Here is a 22541-nt window from a genome sequence, read left to right on the forward strand (position 1 = left end):
GCACAAACAGACGGTCTCGGTATCTCACACTGAGGTCGGGATACACTGCCAAACCCTTCTCAACCTTCCCACTGGAAATCTTCTCACGAAGAGATTCTACCTCAAAGTCACCTCTCTGAGCCTCAAACACTCGATTCACAAGTGTAGGCTGTGCAACAACAGAAAACAAGGCCGCAGCCTCAACGGATTCGCCCAAAAGTAAATCAAACTCCTCAAGTGCACCCAACATCACCCATTATCGGATGGCTATACCAGCTATGTCACCAACAGGTTTCCTGCTAAGGGCATCGGCCACTACATTGGCCTTTCCCAGATGATAATGCAACTCAAAGTCATAATCCTCTATGAACTCCATCCACCTCCTCTGCCTCAAGTTCAAATCTTTCTGTGTAAACAAATATTTCAGACTCTTATGATCCGAGAACACCTCGAACCTCTCACCATAAAGATAATGCCTCCAAATCTTCAAGGCAAATATCACAGCTGCTAACTCTAGATCATGCGTAGGGTAATTCTGCTCGTGAATTTTCAACTGACGTGAGCCATAGGCAACTACTTTTCCTTCTTGCATCAACACACAACCCAGACCCTCTCGTGAGGCGTCACAATAGACTGCATAACCCAACCCTCTCTCTGGAATAATCAATACTGGAGCGGTGGTCAGTCTAACTTTCAACTCCTGGAACGACTTTTCACAAGTCTCACTCCATACAAATTTGACTCCCTTCCGAGTCAACCTAGTCAAAGGCGAAGCTAATCTGGAGAAATCTTTCACAAACCGACGGTAATACCCAGCTAACCCCAGAAAACTGCGGATCTCAAACACACTCTTAGGCTGTGCCCAATGTTGCACTGCCTCAGTCTTGGATGTATCAACAGACACTCCTTCCCCAGAAACTACATGGCCTAAGAACTTGACCTCTTCTAGCCAGAACTCACACTTCCCAAACTTAGCATAAAGCTTATGGGCTCTAAGTAACTCAAGCACCACTCTCAAGTGTTCCTTGTGCTTCTCCTCAGAAGGTGAATAGATAAGGATGTCGTCCACGAAGACAACTACAAAACGATCTAAAAATTCCCGGAATATCCGGTTCATCAAATCCATAAAAACTGCCGGTGCATTGGTGAGCCCAAATGGCATCACCAGAAACTCATAGTGGCCATACCGTGTACGGAATGCCGTCTTCGGAATATCCTCCTCCTGGACTCTTAACTGATGATAACCCGATCTCAAGTCTATCTTCGAGAAACAACGGGAACCCTTCAACTGATCGAACAGATCATCTATACGAAGCATAGGGTACTTATTCTTAACCGTAGCCTGATTCAATTTCCGGTAATCTATACAAAGTCTCAAAGCACCACCTTTCTTTTTAACAAAGAGGGCAGGTGCTCCCCACGACAAAACACTAGGACGTATAAAACCCTTGTCTAGCAACTCCTGGAGCTGAATCTTCAACTCAACTAACTCGGCTGGGGCAAAACGATAAGGTGCCATAGAAATCGGCGCCGTGTCAGGCACTAGGTCAATAGAGAACTCAATCTCCCGATGCGGTGGCAAACCAACAAGATCCTCGGGAAAGACGTCCGAGTACTCACAAACCACCCTTGGCAACACAATCTGAGTCTCATCATCTTCACTAATCGAAAGGTTGGCAAGTAGACCACTAAGCTCACTCCGTCCTCGCGGAATATACCCCGGTGGCAACACATTACCAACCCGGTCCCCCAGAAAATGAAAATACTCTCCGCTCACGGTACAACAAGTGACCCTCTGGCGGTAGCAATCAATAACTGCCCGGTATGACGATAACCAGTCCATACCCAAAATAACATCAAAACCCCTCATAGGCATAACTACAAATGAAAATGGGATTCTATGGTAATCAACCTCTATATCACAACCCCTAACACCTTGTTTCAAAATCAATTCACCCCCAAGAGGTGACACTACACAAATAGGAGATGCTAACTGTGCTAACTCCAACTCCAAAACAGATGCAAATGCAGCAGACACAAAGGAATGGGATGCACCCGTATCAATCAAAACATTAGCAACCGAGTTGCAAAACAAGAAGGTGCCTCTCACAACTGATGGTGCCGGCACAAGATCCTGCGCGGTAACAGCGTACACGCGCCCAGACGACCTCTGATCAACCTGCTCACCCCTAGTAGCATAAGATTGCTGCACCGACTGGGACGATGAAGCCCCCTGATTGGCCCTCGAGGCCTGACCCGACTGAGCTGGCTGCTGACACTGAATCGGCCTCAAACCAGGTGTACCAGGTGTGCCACCCAACTGCGGGCAATACCTCTTCATATGCCCTGGCTGACCACACTGATAACACGAGAGTGGCTGGCCTCTACCCTGACTCTGGCTCTGAGATCGAGCTGAAGATGATGCTGCTCTCTGCACTCCTCCCCTCTGAGGACAAACTGTAGACTTGTGGCCCAGCTGGCCACACTTGAAACAGGTAATGTCTCCCTGACTGCCTTTTCCCGAACTAGCACTCGGCACAGGAAAAGTCGATCTAGAAAAGCTACTCTGAGACTGCTGAGGATTAAAACCCTTCTGTCTCTTACCATCACTCTGACCATCCTGACTCCTCTTGAAGCCCTTCTGCCCTTCCTCCTCCTCCTGCATCATGATCTCCATATGGACTGCAGCATCAACCATACGCCCATAATCCCGAATCATAGTTCCCCCAACTCTCAGCTTGAGGCCACGCCTCAACTTCTTCTCAAACTCGGTACAACGGCGTTCCTCAGACGCCACCAACTCAGGTGCAAACCTGGACAAGCTAGTAAACGCAGCCTCAAACTCGGCCACTGAAGAACTCGACTGCTTAAGCTGGCAGAACTGGTCTCTTAGCTTCTCCCTAACTACTGGAGATAAGAACTTCTCCTGGAAAGCATTTACAAAAGCCTCCCATGTACCTCCTATACGACCCTTAGTAAACTTCCACCACTGACCCGCATCCCCCTTCAACTGGAAAGATGCCAAGGTCACTTTCAACCCCTCGTCTTCGATGCCAAGAATCTCAAACGTCTTCGTTGTCTGTTCGAGCCATTCATCTGCCTTAAGCGGCTCTTTAGGATCACCCACAAATTCATCTGGATTAGACCGGAAGAACTCCCTCTTCAGAAAGGAAGGTCCTGCATCCGCAACAACAACCTGAGCTTGATTTTCAGCTCTGAGAATGCCTACTGACTCCCTGAATGCCCCTGCTATCTCTCGGGCTAGAGCGCCCATAGCCTGCTGGCCTACTGGCTCGGCCACATTGGCCTGGCCAATACCCTCCTGAACTGCCGGAATCTCCTCTGGCACAGGCACCTCCTGCCTACCCGGCCTACCACGCCTACCGCGTCCTCGTCCTCGTCCTGACATCCTAATAAAGGAAACAAAGACATTAGCACATTAATAAATGTGCTGAAGCTAAACACTCACGTCCTAATGCATTGGACAACAATAATTCATTCCACGTAAGCACATAATCACATAAGCACCTACGAATTTCATTCCCGGATAATGATAGTCCCAATGCGTTACTATAGTTCCGGTTGGAAGCAGCAGTGATCAAGTGCCTTTCCAACAAGACTACTAGAAACTCAAGGGTCCAATCATCATCCCAGAAACTACATTCCATACCCACATAATCAGATAAACATGTTATCACATAAGCATATAACGTTACACTAAGTCTCTATCAAACGAGACGAACCCAATGTGATACTAATCACTTCCCACGTACCCAAAGTATTCAAACCCGGTACGCTCTGATACCAAGTTGTAACGCCCTAAAAATTAACCCATTATATATATCAATGACGTGCATTATTTAAAGAAAACACTTCAATAATTCATTATAATATTCATCAGAGTCTTACTAAACAAAAACATTACATGTAACATCAAATTAAATGCCCTAACGGCTTACATCTTTCCAAGCCAACACTTGGACACAAAAGTATGAGTTCTAACTCAAATATAAATAAAGCCCTAGGCTTGAGTGTTTACATGTACTAACAATGAAAAAAAAAAAAAAAAACAAATAACTAGAAATAGTCCTCAAAGTCCAAGTCCTTCCAAGCTAAGTCCTTGGAGGTAGCTTATCACCTGAACCTGAAAATGATGTTCCCATAAAGGGTGAGCCACAGCCCAGTAGAAATATACTAAACCACATATAAGCAATGAATAAATCAATAGCATTCAACAGATGGTTAACCAAGATAATCAATTACTCCATTTTACAGTCTCATGACACTATTGTCTAAGACACGTTTTACTTTCCAACTTTATCAACATGGCTCAGAACCTGGCCAAACTTACAATAGTGAATTATATATATCATAATCACATCCTTCCAATATCAACAAACAAATGAGACTCAAGCTCAAATCAAAACACTTCATACTTCCAGGTTGATACACATTTTAGTGCTGTATCAATAAAAACACTTCTATATAAATAAGCACACATAAAGTGATGCTAATGGAGTCCATCCCCTATCTCCTCCCAAACAAAATCCGGTTTAGAGGTCCATCCCCTATCTTCCCCTAAACCGTGGAGTACATCCCCTATCTCCTCCCACACAAAACAATGTATGCAAATGCAATGCTCAATCAATACACGTATTTTCTGTATCAATGCAATAATCAAAATTAATGACTTAACCAATGTGATTAGTTTCAGTTATTCCTAATTCACATGCAATGTCTACAACAATCACGACTATCCTCCACCGATAGCCCAAAACAGTTATTTCTAGACTGGAAATAAATATATCAACAATTCAATGGGCGAGTGATTTACATTATCCAACTACACCATTTAAGCAATAAATTTTCCAATTTCATGAATTTAACCAAATTCCCCAATTCCCATAAATTAATTATTCAAATTAATTAATTTAAACAACTAGGGTTTTCCCAAAATTATCAAAGTAACCCCAACTTATCAAAATACCAAAACTTAGAACAAAACTTATAAAATGGAGTAAGAAATCCCTACCTCAAAGAAGATAACCCAAATGGAGAAGACAGAGATGAATACCCAAATTCCAATGTGCTCCAAATCACCAAATATTCAGATTAAATGGAAGCCCTCGACTCACTCTATCTTTTAATAAAGGATCTAAGGTAGAAACGCACTCTAAGTAGATCAAACCTAAGAGAGAAGGTGAGTAGAGGGAGAGAGAAGTCGGACCTAGGGTTTGGAATCAAAAAGGAGATGAAAAAGACTGATCAAAACCCGCTGCTGTGTATATAAACTGGACAGGCTCGCTCGAGCGAAGACTTGGTCGCTCGAGCGACCAGAAACAAGAAATCCTCGCTCGAGCGAAGAAAATCTCGCTCGAGCCAAGAATGCAATGCTTCAGGTCTGCAACCCTGGAGCACGCTCGAGCGACAGAATGCTCGCTCGAGCTAGGAACTCGAAAACATACACCTCGCTCGCTCGAGCGAAGAAGATCTCGCTCGAGCGAATAAGCACTACCCTCAGGTCTAAACCAGATGTAGTCGCTCGCTCGAGCGAAGCAAAGCTGGATCGAGCCAGAAGACACAAAATACAACCCTCGCTCGAGCGACAAATCCCTGGCTCGAGCGACCAACTCAAAAACTGGACAGCAACACTTGGTTTACGAACCCAACCAACCTGAAACAAACCTGCCCAACACATCCTATAACTCCAATGAGAGAATAAAGGACGACAACAACAATTATACAACAATCAAATGGAAAAAGACCGGGGTCGCTATATGCAACATTATAAAAACACACAAAACACTCCTTCAATTCAATATTAGTAAAAATACTTGCACACAGCCAAGCAATTATTTGAAGCCTAATTTCTGAACATATGTATTTGAATTAATGAATCATAGAAATGCCCGACTGACCATTTAATTGATATTTGATGACTCACTGAATCATGGAGCTTGAAAATAAAAGAGAACATAAATATTCAAAGAATACATACCACGTGCAACTTCCAAGTTCAAATAGTGAAGACATCAGAGTAATGAATTTCACCATCAAGAGATGAGAAATTATCAGTCTTCAAGTGTTAGTATTGTCAAGTTCCTTCAGTACGGTTAGACACACTCCTATGCCAGTATGTATAGTTTATATTTGCTAGTTGAGAAGTCCATTGCATATTATTGCGAACTGTTGTTTTATTTAATTATTTTTGACTTGTTCTTCTTTGAATTACATTTAAGTCCGTTCAAAAAAATAAACAATGAAATACCAAAATGGTAATGCTATAGACATATGAATGCTGTTGTTTTATTTACAATTTGGTAATGATAGTCATTTAATTTGTTGACGTTACCTTTACTTTTCATGGATATTTTTCAATGGGTAAATTATGCAAATAGTCCCTGTACTTTACACGATGTGTCAATTTGGTCCCTGTAGTTTCAATTTGCTCGATTTTGCCCCTTAATTTAATGGATTGTGTCATTTTAGTCAAATAAATAATGGTTGTTAAATTAATTTAATGGAAGGTCAAATAATGTGTCAATTTGGTCTCTGTACTTTACTCGATGTGTCAATTTGGTTATTGTAGTTTCAATTTTCTCGATTTTGACAGGAACTAAATTGACACATTGTGGAAAATACAGGGACCAAATTGACACATTGTTTGACTTTCCGTTCAATTAACTTAATAACCGTTATTTATTGGACTAAAATGACACAATCCGTTAAATAAAGGGGCAAAATCGAGCAAATTGAAACTACAGGGAACAAATTGACACATCATGTAAAGTACAGGGACTAGTTACATAATTGACCCATTTTCAATTTTTGTCCAATTTTACCTGACATTATTTCTCTTTTTCTTTGGTACAGATGGATGAACTCGTGCAAAAAGCTAAATTGTACAAGACAAATTGGCACTTTTCACATTTTTGGAAGGATTATATATTTTTGGATAAATGTGTATGGAAAATATTAGGGTAAACTAGTAGTTATATTTTTGGATGGGTGTGTATGGAAAATATTTGGTAGACTACTAGTTATATTTTTTAGTTGATGCACATGGATAAAAATTTAAAACATAATAACATGTACTTGTTATGTTTTAAATTTTTATGCTAGATGAAATATGTAGTTTGAATTACTTGTGGATGAAAACTTATAATAGTTGTTGACTTCAATTAAACAGGTTCAGAAATGGCTGATATATGTATTTTGTTGAATGTTAATGATTCAATTTATTTGTTGGTTTGAATGATTTTTGCAAATTACAGATTATATTGAATAAATTGGATGGATTATTATAAATTGCAGGTTTATTTTGTTGGATGTTGGCGACCAAATTTTGGTTTTGTTTTTCTTGTTTTGGCGACCAATTGATTAGTCGGGAAAGATAAGTTATACTTTTGCCAACTAAATAAAGTAGTCAGTGTATCACCAAGCTTTCATTTGGCAACTAAATAATTAATCGTTAAAATTATTAATTTTGGCAACCAAAGGATTTGGTCGCGAATAGGTCTATTGCCGACTAAAGTTTTAGTTGCGCAAACATTCCTTTTGACGACAAACATGTTTGGTCGTGGAATGTGACAATTGGTGACCAAACAATTTGGTTGTGGAATGTGACAATTGGCGACCAAAATTTTTGGTCGTGGAATGTCACAATTGGTGACCAAAAATTTTTGGTCATGGAATGTCACAATTGGCGACCAAACTTTTTGGCCATGGAATATGATAATTGGTGACCAAACGTTTTGGTCGTGGAGTGTGACAACTGGCGGCTAACATGTTTAGTTGGGAATATGTCACTTTTCGTGACAAAAGTGTTTTAGTGACTAAATGGATTAGTTGCGGTAATGATATATTTAGTGACCAAAAATTTAGTCGGCAAATCCAACTTTTTCCAGACTAACAAAAGTTTTGGTCGCTAATTACCTTTGCTGACCCTCAATTGGCGACCAAAGTGGCAAACAAAAAAATTGGCCATGAATAACTTTTGCTGACTAAAAATGGACTTTTGCTGACCAAATTTTTAGTCAGCAAAAGTGCGATTTCCTGTAGTGAGTGACAAGTGGATTATCTAATTCTGCTGGATCTAGTGATGCACTTGATTGAGCTAGAAATAATTATTTACATGCTTTCTTTGAAGCTGGTGAAGAGATTGTTTCTGAACCTGAGTCTTTGGGGATTGGTGAATCAATTATGCATTCTTTATGTAGTGCATTGATGTTAAATTTGCACTGTGATAGGCCACCAAAATCATATTGATATGCAAACAACTCTAAAATGTGATTTTCTATTATAGAGAGCTTTTTCAGAATTTCCAGAGAAGTTTGTTTATCCTATTGAATTAAGAAAAATGTTGTTGTAATGATTAGTAAATATTATGAAGTTGTAGAAAATGAAGAGTGTTGTAGAACTTACATTTGATGTGTTCTTCATCGATTCCTCAGCAGTGATTAAAAAAGTTTTTCTACATGAGAACCCAAAATGGTTGTTGTGATTTTGCCACTTTCATCAGTTAAATCTACTTCAAATCTGTATCTGTTGTTATTGCGGAAGAAAAATTATAACACGAATAACAAAGAAACATCCAAAGTTATCACTAAGCAAAGGAACAAAGTCTGTTTTCTCAAAGAAAGTGAACAAACTAACTGTCTCGAACCAAGTGGGTTGCTATGCATAGAGTCTTTCTTGTTAATTAAGTTTTCAGTAAGTGTGTGATTCTACATTGATGTATGATTTGGGATGTAAATTCTTCAGGCACAGCAGGGTGCTAAGGGAAATGGTCATTTTCATGGTATTTTCTAAACTACCTCTTTTTTCTTTTCAAATAGAAGGTATTGCAAATGTACTTCATAAATCCATTGACTTAACCTGAAGGACTCATCCCTAGAATTTCCTTCTAGCTATGTTTAACCTGTCTAGGATCTGGTACCATTTGATCTAGATCGGTGACACAGTAAATTTTGTCTGGTTTTTGTAGGTAATTTATCTGCTTTTAGAAAACAGTTAATGCAGTTTACGTAGTATTATGACTTTCTAAGAAGAAATTCTAGGGTAGTTATAGACTATAGGAGTTTGAACTAAACTAAAAGAGCAAGAAACCAAGCCTGAGGTTGAATTGTACTTGCATGTTCTGGTCAAATTCCTATGGTCTATATACCCTTCTTTCCCTTAGCTTTAATAATATAATAATAAACTTCAAGCGAATGGGGAGATAGACTCATAAGTATTTCTGCTGCTTGTAGTTAGTTAGATTTCACTTCAAGTTATTATGTTATATCTCCAGTCATATTGAAAGGTTCTCCATTATTGAGATTTTGTTTGTTGTGTTTTGCCAGCCGTGTTTTTTGCGTTCAATATTTTTCCAAGAGTGTCAGTTTAAAATTGTTTCTCAGTTGTTCTTTTAAGATTGTTTGTATTTAGGATTTAGGTAAGGATATGTGGAGGGAGAGGGAAAAAGTGAATGGATATAAGTTAATTTTTTTCTCCATTTTCCTTGCATTTTTTTTTTCTTTCCAAATCCATTATCCAAATACAGTTTAAATTTCTTTTAGTTGTTTGTCATGACACAATATTTCCCCAAATTACTCTAAGCTGTTTGTCTACAGTTTTTTTTGTTTTTTGTTTTTTTGGTGTTAGCTAATTATTCTATTGTCACCCTTTTTAGATGCTCATGATTTGTTTTGTTTTCTTTTAGTAATCATTATTAGGTCATCATCTACCCTTTAAACTTCAGCATAATATAGTGTATATGAAATTAGAGAAAATTATGAGTATGGATTGAATAATATGAAATTGAATAGATTTTATCGTGGAGATAATTTTTAATTATTACCTTGGTTGCGATTGCACTTGCTGTTTGCAAAAGTTGCAAAGAAAGAAGTCCTCTGGTTCTACAGCAGTGCTTTTGTTACAGTTTGGGCAGCATAGATAGCAGAATTTCTGGTTTACAATAGTGACAGTGGCACAAGCATTGACCCAATATCTTGTAGTCTAGGAAGTTAAATTGAAAATTGTAATTAGTATGAATTTTAAATTAGGAGTTATCATCGTAAGGTAAAAATGAACTCTTAATTGTATTCAGATTTGGAATTTCTATTAGAGTATTGTTATTGTTTCTCATGAATTTTAATTTCTAACTTGAATACAATTAGGGTTATTGTAAGGTAAAAAATGAATTCAATTTGATTGGTTACTAATTGTTACTATTGTTATGAGTTTGTGTTAAATTCTATTCAAAACTTTTGCGTTTGTTTCTCTAGATAATAATAAAAAATAAAAAATAAATTATAGTTTAATTGTTTCTTAATTGTTAGTATTGTTATGAGTTTATTGGTTATCAATTTTAAATTGACTAAAAATTTAGGATTGATGAAATTACTATAATATGAAATATAACAAATGTTGGAAGATTTTTTAGTTGAATCAGCTTGTCTGGAGTTGGTGGTGGAGATTGTGTTGTTGCAATTTGTTGGACTCTCTGAAGAGGAATTTTTTTGATGGCATTGCTATGGCTGATGTACCTAAATATCATAATTGTAAATAAGTATAAGTAAACCTGAATATTGTATTTAACCAAAAAACAAAGAGTTCAATATTGTAAAATATTACATTATAGTAGTAATTACCAAGCTTTCAGTGAATTTGCTTCAGGAATTGAAGGGTCCAATATGAAAGTTGTGGATGATTTTGTTGATAGTGTGACACTTACAAAATTGATTGTTAGGAGTTTGATAGTAGTATAATAATTATAAAAGTAAGAAATGTTGAAAAATATAGAAATTACCATTGTATGAGGACACCTTTAATCACATAGCAATTATGATTGGGAAAGGAGCTGGGAGTTTGAAAAAAGCTACACATTCACCCCAAAGCGTTAGAGTTGTTGGCTTCAATCTGGGACAAAAGAATTGTTAGATACAACAAGTTATTTGGTGAATAGATAAACATTTAGTATTTGTCTACATAAGTATGGATTTCAAATGGAGACATTTGAAGTTAAAATGATAGGAAAAAATTTGGCAGAAGATACAACTTACTAATCATCAATAACAATGATTTCTTGCAATGGAGTCTCCTCATCTTTGTGGTCTTTGAAATTTTTTTTCATCTGTATTGGTCCAACCTCTAGTATTGCTAGCAACACATCTAAATTAAAAAAAATATATAATTTAATTATAAATAAAATTGTATTGTAATGTATTCAATTATTGAAGAAAACGAATATGAATAAATTTTACTTATATCTTTTGGTCTTGTTGATGATTACATATCTGCTGCTGTTTCTGAGTGGACATTTGCTGATGTTGCTGAATCAATATTGTCCTCAAGTGCAATTAGAGTAGTAAAGTTGAAATTCAAACTCCGTATAGTTAATTGATCATCTTTGATTTTTTCTATGGGAGTTCGTCCATGAATTGTCCATTGGTATTCATTTTCAACAATTTGATGTTGTTCTGGAATAGATCTGACTTGTGCATTTGATATTGCATAAGACGAAAAGATTTCAAGTGTTGTTTGAAGAACCTCTATGTCTGCACCAAAGATTATGGCTTGCACTTTTGATCCCTATAATGTTTGAATTTAATAATTAATATATAATTCTAGAATTAGTAAGAAACAATTAATATGTAGTTATTAAAGATTCGAAATCATATTTGAATTGGAAAAGTTAAATAAAATATAGACTGTTTATTAAGTTAAAAAAAAGAAGAAGTAGAAGTGCAAGAAATAGAAGTGATATGATGGTAAAAAAAAATACAAAAGAAGAAAATACAAATGCAAAGGGAAAGTAAGCATTTGATATTTTTATATTTGCAATAGAGATTTTTTGCATTAACATGAGCTTTTGAAATAGTATTCCACTTGATTCAGTTCTCGGAAAGGATTTTTCAATAACCATGACATTTGATGTCTATCGTTTGGTAGATGGATCGATATCTTTGATAGCTAACAATTGATTGTGCATGATTTTTTGCATGCATAAACATATATAGTTGGACTAATAAATAAGAAGAAAAAATAATATCAAATGAGTAACATAAATATAATATAAAAATTGCAAATATATGAATTGCACATACAAAAAACACGAAAAATAAAAAAATCAATTGCATTGAGCTAAGGATAGAATCTCATGGTAGACAATGTTTTTTTTGGCATCGGGGAATTCATTTTTTGAATCTGATACATCTGTTAAAACTTTGACTTTGGTGGAAATTGTAACTCAAGATAATGCAACATACAATTGGCCATGTGAGAAAATTGGTTGTGGTAAATAGATGCCAACAGTATCTAGAGTTTGACCTTGAGCTTTGTTAATTGTCATTGCAAAACATAGCCTGATTGGGAATTGACATCTAGTAAAATCAACTGAACACAAATTTTTATCTGATGGCTTCAAAGGTATTCGAGGTAAAAATACCATATCTCTTTTTCGATCACCAACAACAATTTGAGCGAGAATAAGATGTTTTTCAAATTTGTGACAAATGAGTCTTGTTCCATTACATAATCCCTTGGTAGGATTTTTGTTGCGAAGCAAAAGAATGGGGCAGTTTTCTTTAAGCAATAATTTGTGCGGTGGTAATCCTAGAGCAGATAAAGAGTTAAGAAAATCTTCATACTGGCTCTGCTGACTTTTATCAATAGTCTCATCAATACTATTATATATGTGTTCATCTCCAGGGAATTCTTCTATCAATATTTTATTGATGTGATCTACATTGTCATTTTTCGGAGTCAAGATAGCCCGATTCATCATTCAAAGTGGATCTTCATTATAATCATTGAAATTTGAGAAGACAAAAGTGAAAAGCTCTTGAAGTGGATCAATGTTTTTATTGTAAGGAAAAAAGCATCACTTTAGGGATTCTGATAGTTTTTAGAGATATCTATTGTTTTGTACCATTTCCTACAGCAAGCAAAAAATTACTAAATGCTGGATCATGCTTAGCCCACATATTTTCTGTCAATTTGATCTTCTCTAATGAATGCCAAATGTAAGACATAACAAGCGTAGCATTAAAGCATTAATTTCTTGTGCTCTTTGGCACAACAAGTAGCACTTGACGAAAGTCACCACCGACTACTACAACCTTTCCTCCAATTAGAAGATTGCTATCCATGACATCTTTTAACAATTCATCAAGTGCTTCAATACCTTGCCATCTTGCCATCGATGCTTCATCCCATATTATAAGTGCAGTAAGTTTCAAAAGTTTTGCCAGGCCACTTTGTTTGCTGACATTACAACAAATTTTGCTTTCAACATCTGTAGGAATTTTGAACAGTGAGTGCACAGTGCGCCCATTAGGCAAAAGGGATGCAGCAACTCTTGAAGTTGCAGTTGCGAGAGCGATCAATTTGTGCGTTCTTATTACAACCAAGATTGTTTGATATAGAAAGGTTTTCCCAGTTCCACCAGGTCCATCAATAAACAAATATCTTGGATTTCTAGAAAGTGCTGCATCAACAATTTTAGAATATGCAAGTTGTTGTTTTGAGATTAACAATGACACAGACATCAAATCAATCTCAGACACTAATAAATTGTGCTCATCTTCTATATCTTTGCAACAATCATCAGTTTCATCAGAAGGGACCAATAGATCTGAAAGATAAAATTATTCAATGTTCTTGCCCATGGATTCAAAAGCATAATTTATATTCTGCAAAACTCTAGAACGAATTTGTTCTCTAGATAATTGTCCTTCTCTACAAAGATCCTCCGACATTGTTATTTCAAATTGTAAGAATAAAGCTTTTGGATCATGTGGACTACAATACACAAGTATTGTTGTAATGATGAAGGCATTTGAAAAGTACTTGCTTCTTCTAAGCACTTTTCATGACTTTCATCATCCTCTAATAGACCATATTGAAGAGCAGCTTCTCTGAAAGAGTTGTATGTCACTTTTTTAATAGTTCTCAATTGGCGGAATGAAGTTGGGCACCGTATATGATTCAACAATAATCACAAATAATATCACTCGCCTTCTCTTGGATTTGCAGTGATTATTCTTCCAATCACCTCCCTTTACTTTCTTTCATTCCACATTCTATGTTGGCCATCCCAAATAAAGAATTCAGGAAATTCCTTGTATAAATATTTTCCTTCTTGAGCTTTTTTGTTTGTTTTGTTAATCACAAAAAACTCTGTTAACATTGCTCTTGAAAGAAATTCATTGTTAGCTAAAGAGTGCAAGTTATTTGTCTTTCGAAAGTCAACAATTTGGCAATCTTCAAGGTGTAGTTGCAATCTTATCACAGTAGGATTAATTTGATTCAAAGGGAATTTGTATATTCTCCACATTGCTTTTGAAGGAGATATCCATTTTGCAGATTGAAACATTGTGATCTCATCAATATCTTCATTACTGTATTGGCCTACTATATGGAATGATATTTTGTCATGACCCTTGTATATGTATTTATACAAGTACTTGACAACCTTAATAGTAGAGCAAATTTCCACATTAATGTAACGATCAAACTTTGCAAGAAGATATGGGTTATAGGGAACAACCCATCTATTGTCCAACATGTGCACTCGAACTTTAACTGTTTCATTATTGTTGCGCTGCCTATAGTTAGGGTATCCATCAGCTTTCATGGTTGTCATTGAAACAAAATCTCTGGGATAATGGTTCTTACATAGGCCATTTTTTATACAAACATTATTAGAATTCAAAGAACCACAAGGATCATGCATTATGTGTTTGACAACCATTAAGTACAAGTGTGGAAACTTTTCTTTGTCAGGAAACTCGGTAGATATGAAATCATCAAATTTTTCTAGAGAATCTAGTTTATGACCTTGTTAAAGAATAAGAAGTAAATAAACATGAAGAAGGCCTTGTTTCTGAAATTCGATTACATATGTGAAAGCTGCAACTGGACCAAATAGTTTTTTTTTTCTTATAACTTCATTTTTCAAGTGCTCAAATTTGCTTCTAAATACTCGGACAAGAAGATCAGGTCTATTTTGTGGCTCTTCATTTGGTAACAATTTTGCTTTGATTTGACTCCAACTTGGATTACAAGTCATGGTTAAAAAGATATCAGGCTTTCCAAATCGTTGCATTAAAGTCATGGCATCAATATAGTGCTTCTGAAGGTCTCTTGGACTACCTATAAATGAGCCTAGTAAAACAATTCTTCGACCAATATTAGAAGCTTTAGATTCTCCTGTTGTGATACTATCAACAATTCCTTGATACAAATATGTTCTTGTTTCTTTTTGATTTACTCTAAAGTAATCCAACCTTGAAGTTTCTACCTTAACGTACATGTCAACAACAAATTATTGTAGAAGTCGACCTGCTCGAAGTAAAATCGAATTATCGCTCTCCCTAATTTGAAACTTGAAATAATAAAACTCACGAGTTGAAACCATGTTTCTCTTCTTTAAATTCTCTTCAAAAACTGAAATAAAAAAAAATAAATAAGTACTTTAGGGTTCTTGTTATATTATAGGTTGTGAGTAGGGTAATCTTTTTTCTTTATTATTTTTACATTGAGCTTCTGTTGATAATAAATCATCAATATTGGAAGCTTCTTGTCATGACCCAAACCCGCCCCTATAAGTTTAGCATCGTAACCAGCCAGTAATCCTTGGATTACCGAAGGCTTCTGAACTGATTAACAAAATTAAGGGGCTCGCGGAAGCAAATACATAAATAAAGTTGTCAAATGAGCTATGTAGACTTACATGAAACAGAATATTTAAACTTTATATTCATAACCAAAAATCATTTTCACGTTATACCCACACACTTAGCTATAACATCTTGAGTATAGCCAACAAAAACATACAAGTCTCATATACATAAACTCAAAACACGTGACACTTCAGGAACCTCTACGTGAGGCACAGTGGTTGGCTGACAACAGAACACAGATCCAAACAAAAGCCTTCAGGCTCGATCTCCAGTATGCCCACCTATACATATATATACACACAGTGAGCTAAAGCCCAGTGAATAATATTAAGGTAAACAGGTTAGTGAGCGAATTCTGAATATATTATAAGCATAAAACAGATCATAGCATAAACATTCTCGTATCTGAACATAATAACAGTCATCCCATAGAGCACATCACATATTGTCTTCCGACTAGAGTAATCGGTTCCGAATACCGATTAAACACATATCACCACAATGAAGTGGCTAACGAGATCTCGTGATCACATATATGTCATGGACCCGTATTTACATGCCGTCCCCCATGACTTGGGACTATCTATGGATGCCATAATAGATTTCAAACATAGGACATTCATTTACGTAAACAATATCATTTCAGAAATCATAACTTATCATATCTCGTTTGGAACATAATTCATATGAACATATCTTTACAATAACGTTACTCACAGTGGTTCTCGTAAACAGTCAATCAATCATCGAGTCTTGACTTACAACCACAAAGTACATAACACAAACATATCTTATCATTACATATTCATATGGCCATCACGGCTTAGCTTCCTTTACATGATTCTTGTTCTTTCCTATCACATTGCTCAAAACACACACTTGCAATCTCTTAACTTAGTACATTCCTTTCTTAGTGTGTTTCTACATCATATCCTCATTACAATGGCTAAATTAAGGCTTAGAAATGCCTAAGATGCAATGCGGATGCCAAAATACATTGGGAAAACACTTAGTCAAATTTCTAAAAACAAGGTCCCCGCTCGAGCGTAGCTTTCTTCGCTCAAGCGGACATGCAAACTTGGAAAAAGTACTGGTTGGTCTCAATCTACGCTCGAGCCACAACTCATGCGCTCGAGCAGATCAACAATACACAAAGGGTTCGCTCGAGCGTCCATGTCACGCCCTCAAAATAAACCCATAATAACCATAACATTAACATGCATTTATAAAAGAAAACGAATCATTTGAGTTATTCATCAGAGTATTCTTATTGAAAGACATCACATGTAACATCCTGCAACATCAAAATAAATGCCCTAAGGGCTTACATCTTTCCAAGCTAACACTTGGACACAAAAAGGATGAGTACTAACTCATTTAAAAGTTAAGCCCTAGGCTTGAATGTTTACATGAAATCTCAAAATTAACAAAATAAAACATGTAACTAAAGACAAGTTTTCAATATCCCAAACATCAAATCCTTCCAGGCTAAGTCCGTGGAGGTAGCTTATCACCTGAACCTGAAAATGATGTTCCCATAAAGGGTGAGCCACAGCCCAGTAGAAAAATACTAAACCAAATATAAGCATTGAATAAAGCTATAACATTCAATAGATGGGTAACCAAGATAATCAATTTTATCATTAAACAGTCTCATGACACTATACATTTCACTTTCCATTATTATCAACATGGCTCAGAACCTGGCCAAACTTACAACAGTGAATTATATATCATATTCACATTACTTCCAATATCAACAAAACAAATGAGACTCATGCTCATATCAAAACACTTCATACTTCCCATTTGATACACATTTTAGTGCTGTATCAATAATCATGTAAAAACACTTCAATATAATAAGCACACATAAAAATGGTGCTAATGGAGTCCATCCCCTATCTCCTCCCAAACAAAGAAAATCCGGTTTAGAGGTCCATCCCCTATCTTCCCCTAAACCGTGGAGTACATCCCCTATCTCCTCCCAAACAATATGCATATGCAATGCTCAATCAATACATGTAATTTCTGTATTAATTCAATAGTCTAAATTTATGACTTAACAAATTGATTAGTTTCAATTTTCCCTAATCCGCATGCAATGTCTACAACAAGCACGACTATCCTCCACCGATAGCCCAAAACAGTTATTTCTAGACTCGAAAAAAAAAAATATACCAACAATTCAATAGGCGAGTGATTTATATTATCCAACTACACCATTTAATCAATAAATTCCCCAATTTCATGGATTTAACCAAATTCCCCAATTTCCTTAAATTAATTACTCAAATCAATTTAGCAATTCAACTAGGGTTTTTCCCAAAATTTTCAAAGTGTCCCCAACCTATCAAAATACCAAACTTAGAACAAAGCATATAAAATGGAGTAGGAAAATCCCTACCTCGAAGAAAATAACCCGTATGGAGAAGATGAAGATGAAGACCAAAGACCAACGTGCTCCAAATCCCAAGTTTCTCAGATTAAAACGAAGTCCTCAACTCACTCTAACTTTTTAATAAAGGATCTAAGGTAGAAACTCACTCTAAGTAGATCAATCGAAAGAGAGAAGGTGTGTAGAGGGAGAGAGAGAGAGATAAAAACACTCCAGGGGCGGTTTTTAAAAAGTTATGAAGGAAAAGTAGGTCAAAAAGTGATCCAAAAAGTGAAATCACGGACTGATATAATCGACTCTACGCTCGAGCGTAGAAAGCCCCGCTCGAGCGTAAGACACAGAATCATGCTCGAGCGTAAAGAAAGCCGCTCGAGCGTCGATTGCACCCTTCCAGAAGTTTTGCAGGCGCTGGCACCCGCTCGAGCGTCAAACTCCCCGCTCGAGCGGAGGAGCAAAAACAAGGGACCGCTCGAGCGTTAAAACTTCCGCTCGAGCGTGAAGGCCAAAATCTGGGCATCACCTATTGGCATCTAAAATCAACCAACCTGTATCAGACCCGACCAACACAACCTATACTTCAAATACAAAGAGATTAAAGGACAACAGCAACCAATAAGTAATGTCAGGATCCACGGAACCTAAGTCCGGATACAATAATTTAAAGAGAAAAGACCGGGGTCGCTATAGTCCAAGTGGTCGCTCGAGCGGGCTGTAATAGCCTGCAAAACTACTGGATGCACGAAATGTATGCTCGAGTGGCAAATCCCCCGCTCGAGCGACCTTCAAAAATTCTGGGTTTCCAAAACAGAGTTTTGAGCTTCCAAATGTAATTTCAATGGCAAATTCAAGCATGGCTTGTTCATAAACTTGGAAAACTTATTCATAAACATGAATATATTATTTTCACAAACTCTTTTTACTCAAAACTCATGAATTTACCAAAATTAGACCAAAAACTTTCATGCATGTAAAACATACCACTCTTTTCTCCAAAACTTATGAATTTAACAAGCTTGAGCTCATAAACTCCATGCATGTAAGGAATCCTTTTCAACATATGAATTCAAACTTTAAAACATGATGAATTATACATGGATGTGCCAAATAATTTATGATAACAACTTAGATTCTCAAGATTAACTTAACATGGTAAAACTCCATATATTCATGCATGCATGTGGACTTCTCTTCCAAATTCTCTTTCAAGACTTCAAAAACATGGAATTGACTTACAAAACTTGATGAAATATGCATGTATGTACGTTTCATCCTCCAAATTCAACACAAATGATGAAGCTCATAGCTAACATGATGATTTAACACCTACATGAGCATGCATGTATGAATTGTAACCCAATTCTCCATCTTCATGCAATTGATCATAATAACTCCATGAATTCATCTCTACAATACATAATCGTCATGAATTAATAGTCAAAGGCTTACCTAGAGTCTTGAATCACTCTTGTTCTAGCTCAATTTTGATGGATTCTAGCCAAGATCTTCAATTCTCTTCAATTTCTACACTTTCTCTTTCTAAAATGGAGTCTCCCTCTCTCTCTCTCTCTGCAGTGTGATCTCAGAATTTTGCACTCAATAAAGGGCAAAGACGAGCTCAAATGAACTTAAGGGCTCATATATATAGTTATGATAATATAATACAATAATTAGAATATAAGGCTTACCAAAGGCAACTTAATGAATCAGACTGAATCAATTTTTAATAAAAATTGCTATAGTGTTCTAAAAATTTCAAACAACATATTAATGTAACTAATTTTGATTTCGGATGCTGATAACGCTTTTAATTTTCATATTAAAGCGGAATTTCAGACAGATCTTTCTACAAGTAACAGATAGAAAGCCAAAGATCATGCAAAATAAATAATTTATTTTATCCACTTAATTAATATCCTTAATTACGGATTAGTAGTTAATTGCGGATCAGGGTTGTTACACTTCTGTTGCCAACACAGAAAATTAACCATCTGAACATTTGTTTTTGTCTTTTTTTGTTTTTTCTTTATTCTTTGGTGCTATCCAGGTTCACCAAGAGGAAATAGAAATGGATATTGTAGTGGGTCATAGCATCCATAATAATACCGAATTCTTTCAGAATGACCTTGATTTTTTTGGGCAATAATATCGCGCTCTTTCTACTTAACAGCTTTATCATTCTCATGCCATATTGCAGCAACTTGGGATGCAGTAGGAGGATTAAAAGTTTGGGGATCTAAAGATGGATTAGCGCGAATAAGTATATGATGAGTGTCTAAGTAAGAAACATCTCTTAAACTTCTAAAGAATATAGAATATGGATTTGAAAAGACAATATCAATTAGAAGAGCAATGATGTTCGGATCTAGATTGTTTGCAATCCTCATCCTATTCTAAACTTCATGTTCAGTGTCAAAGAAATTAAGCTGTAAGTAAGAAGGTTTATGATCTGAAGTATAAAGCTGATTGATATAAAGATAAACCTGTCCTTGCACATGAAAGGTATAGATTCCTTTATTTCTACGCTCTAATTGTTTGTCAGTGGTAACCCGAAGAAGTGAAAGCAAATAATTGTTATAGGCATGAATGTACTTCAAGAAATGAAGAGAATTTTTGGAATGACCTGTGAACAACTCATATAATTGAGATGGAACAACATTGGGACATAGTGCAATTTCCCCAGCAGAACAACAAAAACCATCTAGCTCGAGATCTTTTTTTTTTTTTTTTTTTTTTTTTTTTTTTTTGCATTACAAAAAGAACAACATGATCTATTTGGTAAAACAAAGGATTCAACTGGTATATCTCTTTTTGTGATTCTTTTCTTCTTTCTACAACGTAGAACAAAGCCTATGGAGAGTATAAATAGAATTTAAGAATTATTTTCTATTTAGCTGGGTGTATCATAAAAAAAACAATAAGAGAAGTTGTTTAAGTACCATCTTCAGTGTTAGTCGTTGTGTTATTCTGGAAATCATTAATACCTATATAAGATAAATGCATGAAATCATAATGAGAAAGACTAATTATTATAGTTGAAGAATAAAATAAAAACTTTGATGATGTATACACTGCAAAATTGCTGTTTCATCGAGTGTGCTAGATGTTATAGCGATTCCGGTATTCCCTTTACTGTTCTGTTGCATCCCGGACTCGGTTCCGTGGAGTTGGTAGTAGTGTCTATCTTGTTGTCGTCCTTTAATTCCATTTGTTTGAGTTTTAGGATGTGTTGGGCTTGGTTGTTACAGGTTGGTAGAGCTTTGGCTCCCATTGCTGTTGCCCAGTTTTTGAGTGGTCCGCTCGAGCAGGGTTTACACCCTTCCAGCATTTCGAGTCCCTGCAAAACTTCTGCAGGTGTGTTTTCTATGCTCGAGCGGGTTTCTTGCGCTCGAGCGGGTTGCGCTCGAGCGGGATTATTGGCGCTCGAGCGGGTAGTACCTCGTTGGTGAAAGTTTTGGGAGATGAAAATCTACACTCGAGCGGACTGGTTTTCGCGCTCGAGCAGATATACTTTATCCTTGTGTCTTGGCGCTCGAGCGGGCCTTCTTACGCTCGAGCGGGAATGTCGTATAACAGAGGGCAGCTGGGCATTTTTGAATCATTTTCTACACTTTCACTCTCTCTCTTACTTTCCCAAAAACATTTTTTGAGAGCCTTTCTCTTTAAAAACTCCCTTCTCTCTAGAGTTTGATTTAGTTAGAGTGCTTCCCTCCCCTTTGGCCTTTGTAAAAGTTGTGTTGATCGTCGAGGGCTACATTTTGATCCGAGAAACTTGTGATTTGGAGCAACTTCGTTTTCGTCATCTTCTTCTTTGGGTGTCATCGTTTGAGGTAGGGATTCCTACTTAGTCTTATGGTCTTTGACATAGATTTTTGGTGGCTTTGATAAAGTGTTGAAGTTGGGTAATTTTGGGACTTAGGGTTTCAAAATGTTAAAAGAGGGTTTTGTGATTTTGATTCTAAAATGTGTATTGTGGGTTTCAAAATAATGATATTGTTGTTGGTTGTTGATATATAGACCTTTGGGTCAATATTGAGAAATGGGGTAGAAAACCCTAATTGGTTGTATAAATTAATTGGTATGATTAATTTGGGAAAATTGTGGTTATATGGAATTGAGTTGGAAATAATGAAATTGGCTCATTATATAGTAGAATAGTGGAGTTGAATTTATTAATCGCTCATTTTTGAAAACATTGATATTTTATCTGTTGGAGCTTTTATTATCTGTTTAGAAATAATTGCTTGGGCTACCGGTGGAGGGTAGTTTTGATTGTTGTAGACAGTGCATGATGATTAGGCAAACTAAAACTAATCAATTGGATATGTCATAGAGTATGACGGTTGATAGAATACATTAACGTTATGTATTGATTGATTGTGTATATGACCTATGTGTATATACGTTGTGTGTGTGGGAGGAGATAGGGGATGTACTCCACGGTTTAGGGGAAGATAGGAGATGGACCTCTAAACCAGATGTTGTTTGAGAGGAGATAG

This window comes from Camellia sinensis, chromosome 10 (assembly GCF_055761805.1).
Source record: "Camellia sinensis isolate YWXY chromosome 10, ASM5576180v1, whole genome shotgun sequence".
Taxonomy (NCBI): Eukaryota; Viridiplantae; Streptophyta; class Magnoliopsida; order Ericales; family Theaceae; genus Camellia; species Camellia sinensis.